The sequence below is a fragment of the Uranotaenia lowii genome, chromosome 1, assembly GCF_029784155.1.
Source record: "Uranotaenia lowii strain MFRU-FL chromosome 1, ASM2978415v1, whole genome shotgun sequence".
Classification (NCBI taxonomy): domain Eukaryota; kingdom Metazoa; phylum Arthropoda; class Insecta; order Diptera; family Culicidae; genus Uranotaenia; species Uranotaenia lowii.
Genome location: NC_073691.1, coordinates 198,711,678 through 198,720,830, shown reverse-complemented (window position 1 = coordinate 198,720,830; position 9,153 = coordinate 198,711,678).

The window sequence follows — 9,153 nt, the reverse complement described above, 5'->3', positions numbered from 1 at the left end:
TTGCCAATTAGAGATTAGAGCACAGAAGTTTCACGTTTTCCCTCGGTACGACAATTTAGAGGTATTTTTCCGGTGAATGTTCTTGTTTTGGTTTCGTCCACATCGAGAGTTTTGTTGTAAAGAACTAACAAAAGAAAGTGTTCCATTTTTTTCGAGAACATTCTTCAGATTCAGAATTCAGAATTCAGATTCAGAATTCAGATTCAGAATTCAGATTCAGAATTCAGATTCAGAATTCAGATTCAGAATTCAGATTCAGAATTCAGATTCAGAATTCAGATTCAGAATTCAGATTCAGAATTCAGATTCAGAATTCAGATTCAGAATTCAGATTCAGAATTCAGATTCAGAATTCAGATTCAGAATTCAGATTCAGAATTCAGATTCAGAATTCAGATTCAGAATTCAGATTCAGAATTCAGATTCAGAATTCAGATTCAGAATTCAGATTCAGAATTCAGATTCAGAATTCAGATTCAGAATTCAGATTCAGAATTCAGATTCAGAATTCAGATTCAGAATTCAGATTCAGAATTCAGATTCAGAATTCAGATTCAGAATTCAGATTCAGAATTCAGATTCAGAATACAGATTCAGAATTCAGATTCAGAATTCAGATTCAGAATTCAGATTCAGAATTCAGATTCAGAATTCAGATTCAGAATTCAGATTCAGAATTCAGATTCAGAATTCAGATTCAGAATTCAGATTCAGAATTCAGATTCAGAATTCAGATTCAGAATTCAGATTCAGAATTCAGATTCAGAATTCAGATTCAGAATTCAGATTCAGAATTCAGATTCAGAATTCAGATTTAGAATTCAGATTCAGAATTCAGAATTCAGATTCAGAATTCAGATTCAGAATTCAGATTCAGATTCAGAATTCAGATTCAGAATTCAGATTCAGAATTCAGATTCAGAATTCAGATTCAGAATTCAGATTCAGAATTCATATTCAGAATTCAGATTCAGAATTTAGATTCAGAATTCAGATTCAGAATTCAGATTCAGAATTCAGATTCAGAATTCAGATTCAGAATTCAGATTCAGAATTCAGATTCAGAATTCAGATTCAGAATTCAGATTCAGAATTCAGATTCAGAATTCAGATTCAGAATTCAGATTCAGAATTCAGATTCAGAATTCAGATTCAGAATTCAGATTCAGAATTCAGATTCAGAATTCAGATTCAGAATTCAGATTCAGAATTCAGATTCAGAATTCAGATTCAGAATTCAGATTCAGAATTCAGATTCAGAATTCAGATTCAGAATTCAGATTCAGAATTCAGATTCAGAATTCAGATTCAGAATTCAGATTCAGAATTCAGATTCAGAATTCAGATTCAGAATTCAGATTCAGAATTCAGATTCAGAATTCAGATTCAGAATTCAGATTCAGAATTCAGATTCAGAATTCAGATTCAGAATTCAGATTCAGAATTCAGATTCAGAATTCAGATTCAGAATTCAGATTCAGAATTCAGATTCAGAATTCAGATTCAGAATTCAGATTCAGAATTCAGATTCAGAATTCAGATTCAGAATTCAGATTTAGAATTCAGATTCAGAATTCAGATTCAGAATTCAGATCCAGAATTCAGATTCAGAATTCAGATTCAGAATTCAGATTCAGAATTCAGATTCAGAATTCAGATTCAGAATTCAGATTCAGAATTCAGATTCAGAATTCAGATTCAGAATTCAGATTCAGAATTCAGATTCAGAATTCAAATTCAGAATTCAGATTCAGAATTCAGATTCAGAATTCAGATTCAGAATTCAGATTCAGAATTCAGATTCAGAATTCAGATTCAGAATTCAGATTCAGAATTCAGATTCAGAATTCAGATTCAGAATTCAGATTCAGAATTCAGATTCAGAATTCAGATTCAGAATTCAGATTCAGAATTCAGATTCAGAATTCAGATTCAGAATTCAGATTCAGAATTCAGATTCAGAATTCAGATTCAGAATTCAGATTCAGAATTCAGATTCAGAATTCAGATTCAGAATTCAGATTCAGAATTCAGATTCAGATTCAGAATTCAGATTCAGAATTCAGATTCAGAATTCAGATTCAGAATTCAGATTCAGAATTCAGATTCAGAATTCAGATTCAGAATTCAGATTCAGAATTCAGATTCAGAATTCAGATTCAGAATTCAGATTCAGAATTCAGATTCAGAATTCAGATTCAGAATTCAGATTCAGAATTCAGATTCAGAATTCAGATTCAGAATTCAGATTCAGAATTCAGATTCAGAATTCAGATTCAGAATTCAGATTCAGAATTCAGATTCAGAATTCAGATTCAGAATTCAGATTCAGAATTCAGATTCAGAATTCAGATTCAGAATTCAGATTCAGAATTCAGATTCAGAATTCAGATTCAGAATTCAGATTCAGAATTCAGATTCAGAATTCAGATTCAGAATTCAGATTCAGAATTCAGATTCAGAATTCAGATTCAGAATTCAGATTCAGAATTCAGATTCAGAATTCAGATTCAGAATTCAGATTCAGAATTCAGATTCAGAATTCAGATTCAGAATTCAGATTCAGAATTCAGATTCAGAATTCAGATTCAGAATTCAGATTCAGAATTCAGATTCAGAATTCAGATTCAGAATTCAGATTCAGAATTCAGATTCAGAATTCAGATTCAGAATTCAGATTCAGAATTCAGATTCAGAATTCAGATTCAGAATTCAGATTCAGAATTCAGATTCTTAAAGCCTATTATTATGATTTTTAAGATAAGTTAACCACCGTTAATTAATTTTGTAAATTTATTATTCAGATTCAGAATTCAGATTCAGAATTCAGATTCAGAATTCAGATTCAGAATTCAGATTCAGAATTCAGATTCAGAATTCAGATTCAGAATTCAGATTCAGAATTCAGATTCAGAATTCAGATTCAGAATTCAGATTCAGAATTCAGATTCAGAATTCAGATTCAGAATTCAGATTCAGAATTCAGATTCAGAATTCAGATTCAGAATTCAGATTCAGAATTCAGATTCAGAATTCAGATTCAGAATTCAGATTCAGAATTCAGATTCAGAATTCAGATTCAGAATTCAGATTCAGAATTCAGATTCAGAATTCAGATTCAGAATTCAGATTCAGAATTCAGATTCAGAATTCAGATTCAGAATTCAGATTCAGAATTCAGATTCAGAATTCAGATTCAGAATTCAGATTCAGAATTCAGATTCAGAATTCAGATTCAGAATTCAGATTCAGAATTCAGATTCAGAATTCAGATTCAGAATTCAGATTCAGAATTCAGATTCAGAATTCAGATTCAGAATTCAGATTCAGAATTCAGATTCAGAATTCAGATTCAGAATTCAGATTCAGAATTCAGATTCAGAATTCAGATTCAGAATTCAGATTCAGAATTCAGATTCAGAATTCAGATTCAGAATTCAGATTTAGAATTCAGATTCAGAATTCAGAATTCAGATTCAGAATTCAGATTCAGAATTCAGATTCAGATTCAGAATTCAGATTCAGAATTCAGATTCAGAATTCAGATTCAGAATTCAGATTCAGAATTCAGATTCAGAATTCATATTCAGAATTCAGATTCAGAATTTAGATTCAGAATTCAGATTCAGAATTCAGATTCAGAATTCAGATTCAGAATTCAGATTCAGAATTCAGATTCAGAATTCAGATTCAGAATTCAGATTCAGAATTCAGATTCAGAATTCAGATTCAGAATTCAGATTCAGAATTCAGATTCAGAATTCAGATTCAGAATTCAGATTCAGAATTCAGATTCAGAATTCAGATTCAGAATTCAGATTCAGAATTCAGATTCAGAATTCAGATTCAGAATTCAGATTCAGAATTCAGATTCAGAATTCAGATTCAGAATTCAGATTCAGAATTCAGATTCAGAATTCAGATTCAGAATTCAGATTCAGAATTCAGATTCAGAATTCAGATTCAGAATTCAGATTCAGAATTCAGATTCAGAATTCAGATTCAGAATTCAGATTCAGAATTCAGATTCAGAATTCAGATTCAGAATTCAGATTCAGAATTCAGATTCAGAATTCAGATTCAGAATTCAGATTCAGAATTCAGATTCAGAATTCAGATTCAGAATTCAGATTCAGAATTCAGATTCAGAATTCAGAATTCAGATTCAGAATTCAGATTCAGAATTCAGATTCAGATTCAGAATTCAGATTCAGAATTCAGATTCAGAATTCAGATTCAGAATTCAGATTCAGAATTCAGATTCAGAATTCAGATTCAGAATTCAGATTCAGAATTCAGATTCAGAATTCAGATTCAGAATTCAGATTCAGAATTCAGATTCAGAATTCAGATTCAGAATTCAGATTCAGAATTCAGATTCAGAATTCAGATTCAGAATTCAGATTCAGAATTCAGATTCAGAATTCAGATTCAGAATTCAGATTCAGAATTCAGATTCAGAATTCAGATTCAGAATTCAGATTCAGAATTCAGATTCAGAATTCAGATTCAGAATTCAGATTCAGAATTCAGATTCAGAATTCAGATTCAGAATTCAGATTCAGAATTCAGATTCAGAATTCAGATTCAGAATTCAGATTCAGAATTCAGATTCAGAATTCAGATTCAGAATTCAGATTCAGAATTCAGATTCAGAATTCAGATTCAGAATTCAGATTCAGAATTCAGATTCAGAATTCAGATTCAGAATTCAGATTCAGAATTCAGATTCAGAATTCAGATTCAGAATTCAGATTCAGAATTCAGATTCAGAATTCAGATTCAGAATTCAGATTCAGAATTCAGATTCAGAATTCAGATTCAGAATTCAGATTCAGAATTCAGATTCAGAATTCAGATTCAGAATTCAGATTCAGAATTCAGAATTCAGATTCAGAATTCAGATTCAGAATTCAGATTCAGAATTCAGATTCAGAATTCAGATTCAGAATTCAGATTCAGAATTCAGATTCAGAATTCAGATTCAGAATTCAGATTCAGAATTCAGATTCAGAATTCAGATTCAGAATTCAGATTCAGAATTCAGATTCAGAATTCAGATTCAGAATTCAGATTCAGAATTCAGATTCAGAATTCAGATTCAGAATTCAGATTCAGAATTCAGATTCAGAATTCAGATTCAGAATTCAGATTCAGAATTCAGATTCAGAATTCAGATTCAGAATTCAGATTCAGAATTCAGATTCAGAATTCAGATTCAGAATTCAGATTCAGAATTCAGATTCAGAATTCAGATTCAGAATTCAGATTCAGAATTCAGATTCAGAATTCAGATTCAGAATTCAGATTCAGAATTCAGATTCAGAATTCAGATTCAGAATTCAGATTCAGAATTCAGATTCAGAATTCAGATTCAGAATTCAGATTCAGAAATCAGATTCAGAATTCAGATTTAGAATTCAGATTTAGAATTCAGATTCAGAATTCAGATTCAGAATTCAGATTCAGAATTCAGATTCAGAATTCAGATTCAGAATTCAGATTCAGAATTCAGATTCAGAATTCAGATTCAGAATTCAGATTCAGAATTCAGATTCAGAATTCAGATTCAGAATTCAGATTCAGAATTCAGATTCAGAATTCAGATTCAGAATTCAGATTCAGAATTCAGATTCAGAATTCAGATTCAGAATTCAGATTCAGAATTCAGATTCAGAATTCAGATTCAGAATTCAGATTCAGAATTCAGATTCAGAATTCAGATTCAGAATTCAGATTCAGAATTCAGATTCAGAATTCAGATTCAGAATTCAGATTCAGAATTCAGATTCAGAATTCAGATTCAGAATTCAGATTCAGAATTCAGATTCAGAATTCAGATTCAGAATTCAGATTCAGAATTCAGATTCAGAATTCAGATTCAGAATTCAGATTCAGAATTCAGATTCAGAATTCAGATTCAGAATTCAGATTCAGAATTCAGATTCAGAATTCAGATTCAGAATTCAGATTCAGAATTCAGATTCAGAATTCAGATTCAGAATTCAGATTCAGAATTCAGATTCAGAATTCAGATTCAGAATTCAGATTCAGAATTCAGATTCAGAATTCAGATTCAGAATTCAGATTCAGAATTCAGATTCAGAATTCAGAATCAGAATTCAGATTCAGAATTCAGATTCAGAATTCAGATTCTGAATTCAGATTGATTCAGAATTCAGATTCAGAATTCAGATTCAGAATTCAGATTCAGAATTTAGATTCAGAATTCAGATTCAGAATTCAGATTCAGAATTCGGATTCAGAATTCGGATTCAGAATTCAGATTCAGAATTCAGATTCAGAATTCAGATTCAGAATTCAGATTCAGCATTCAGATTCAGAATTCAGATAAGGTTTTCTTCCCTTTTGCTGACTTGACATCATCAAATAAAGTCAAAAGCCATAAATGGATTGACTTGCGATATCCGCATCCCAACAACGAAAGTATAAAACATTGAAACGAAAACCTTCTCCAGCCAGCAGCCTCTTCCAGCTTTCAATTAACTTCGAGATGCACACAGCTGATTTATCGCATTCCGCCTAGCAATATTGCCGGAAGCTCGCCCAGCAAATCAAAGAAGCTAATAAAAAGCTCAATTCCAATCATCTCAACTCTACAGGTAATAGATTTTTCTGGCTCCGGAATTTTCGGAACGTCTCGTCGTCGTCGTCGTCGTCGTTTGCTGCTGATGCTGGAAGAAAGGCCGGAAGAAAACTTGAATCAGATGGAAGTAAAGCAACAGCAAAAAAAACCAATCCAATCCGGTAGGAGTGTCCAGTCGGCAATGAAAAAGTGAGAACGTGAGTCTCCGTAGGGTTTGGCGCTAGGGTATAGACTCCAGACTAGACCTAGACCAGGATAGTGAAATTGCCGAGCCATGTAGCTTTCTGCCTTTCTGGTTTTGCCTCCATGCACATGAATGGCGAACACCAGGAAATTTCGAATCGAAACGCTACGGACGACCGCCGTGGAAGGTTTCAACGAAAAACGAAAACTGGCTTAGGTTGGACGTGATATCTTCGGAAGGATCGCTCCTGCTGCTCTGCTGCTATTAAATAGGGGTCCTGGAATGGGGGGATGATGATTGCAGTTGGGTTGGGCTCGAAGACTGGTGACTTGACTGCAGTCTTAGAAAGCTGGTGGCTTTCGCAAGAAGCAAGCTTCATCCGTCTGTTCCGTTTGTCGGTGATGCCTTAATAGTGATTTGTGTTGATGTCCCGTTTGCCTACCTTGCAGGCGTTCCTCATTGGGGGGTCGTCTCGACGCCACCGCCACATGAAAAGGAACAAGCTAATGCAGCTAGCTACCTGCTTTGGAACCCTTCGAAAGATGGCCAGTTAGCTGTGGAAGACGCTAAGTAGAAGATGGCATCATCATCACCGCAACTGATCCATTTTCAGTATGCGAACGGTGAGCTCCCTTTGGCTGAATTCTGTTGACCACTTCAACCAGGGTGGTTCTGGAAAAAGAAATTTCTGAAAAAAAAAACCCAAAAGATATCAAACGGAAAATTTGTTGATGCAAATTTCAAAGCTTTTCACACACTTTCTAATTGAATAATCTAATTTCTTGACTGAGATCCTTAAGTAACTTAAGGAACTTCGAAGTCGAAGTCGAGTATTTAAGGCACTCAGTCGAGTTCCTTAAGGGACTCAGTCGAGTTCCTTAAGGGACTCAGTCGAGTTCCTTAAGGGACTCAGTCGAGTTCCTTAAGGGACTCAGTCGAGTTCCTTAAGGGACTCAGTCGAGTTCCTTAAGGGACTCAGTCGAGTTCCTTAAGGGACTTAGTCGAGTTCCTTAAGGGACTTAGTCGAGTTTTTAAGGCACTCAGTCGAGTTCCTTAAGGGACTCAGTCGAGTTCCTTAGGGGGCTCAGTCGAGTTGCTTAGGGGACTCAGTCGAGTTCCTTGAGGGACTCAGTCGAGTTCCTTAAGGGACTCAGTCGAGTTCCTTAAGGGACTTAGTCGAGTTCCTTAAGGGACTCAGTCGAGTTCCTTAAGGGACTCAGTCGATTTCCTTAAGGGACTCAGTCGAGTTCCTTAAGGGACTCAGTCGAGTTCCTTAAGGGACTCAGTCGAGTTCCTTAAGGGACTCAGTCGAGTTCCTTAAGGGACTCAGCTGATACCTTTAAGAACAAGATCGAGTTTCTTAAGGAATTCATTCGAGTTCTTTACTGAAATTAGTCGTCTCTTAGACCTTTAATTCAAGTAAAAAAAAAGCAAAACTCTTCAACGAGCATCCCTACCTTTAGACGGAAAATCTTTACCCAGTTCTCCACATCCGGCTTGCCGGGAGTGTGCATTCGTCTTTCGACGGACTAAAGTCGTCTTATGCTATACGAAAACAAACTCACAGACCTTTAGGGAAGCACCCGAGGGAACCGCAACCTTTCGCAAGCTTCTCCATTTGTGTTGCTGCAAAGTGCAACTTCGAGTTAGTCTTCTTCCCTGAGTTCCAGTCGACAACTTTGGGTGTAGAATCGGTTGACCAGAAACCCACTCGGGGAGCCCCACCCAGCTGCCAGCAGGGAGAAAGCTGAAACACACATAAATTAACTACCGACTAGAAGAGGCAAACTAGCTAATCTAATAATCTGTCTTGAGTCGGTTTGTTCGTTTGCTGACTGCCATTCGTTTCTGTTCGGGGTGTTGGCTGCTTCGAAATAGTTTGTTCTTCTTGGGAGCTGCTTATTTATGTCATTTAGTTTTCCCCTCTCAGCTCCATTCGCAACTTCTAGTTTTGATTTGAAATTTGAACGGATTGCTAGCGTTTAGAGCCGGATAAGTGATAACGTGAGTCCAACGCTAGAATGCATTTATTTTAAGGAGAAAAAAATATTCTTAAGAGATCAAATTTAATTTCTGTTGAACCCAGTAATGGATTTACTAAAATTAGCTCTTTCTGGGGCATAAATATTACAGCGGGAGAGTATCCAAGAACAGTCGATTTCGTTTCTGAGATTTTCGCCACAAATAGTGATTGACCGATGGAATGGCGATCCGACAGCGTGTGAAGGTCAAGCAGAGCGCAACGTTGTGCATAAGGTGGCAGGTTTCGAGGATTATCCCACGGTAGATCACGCAGAGCATAACGAACGAATTTCCGTTGAATCGCTTCAAAACGCGCTACCCATGTAGCTTCAAATGGCCA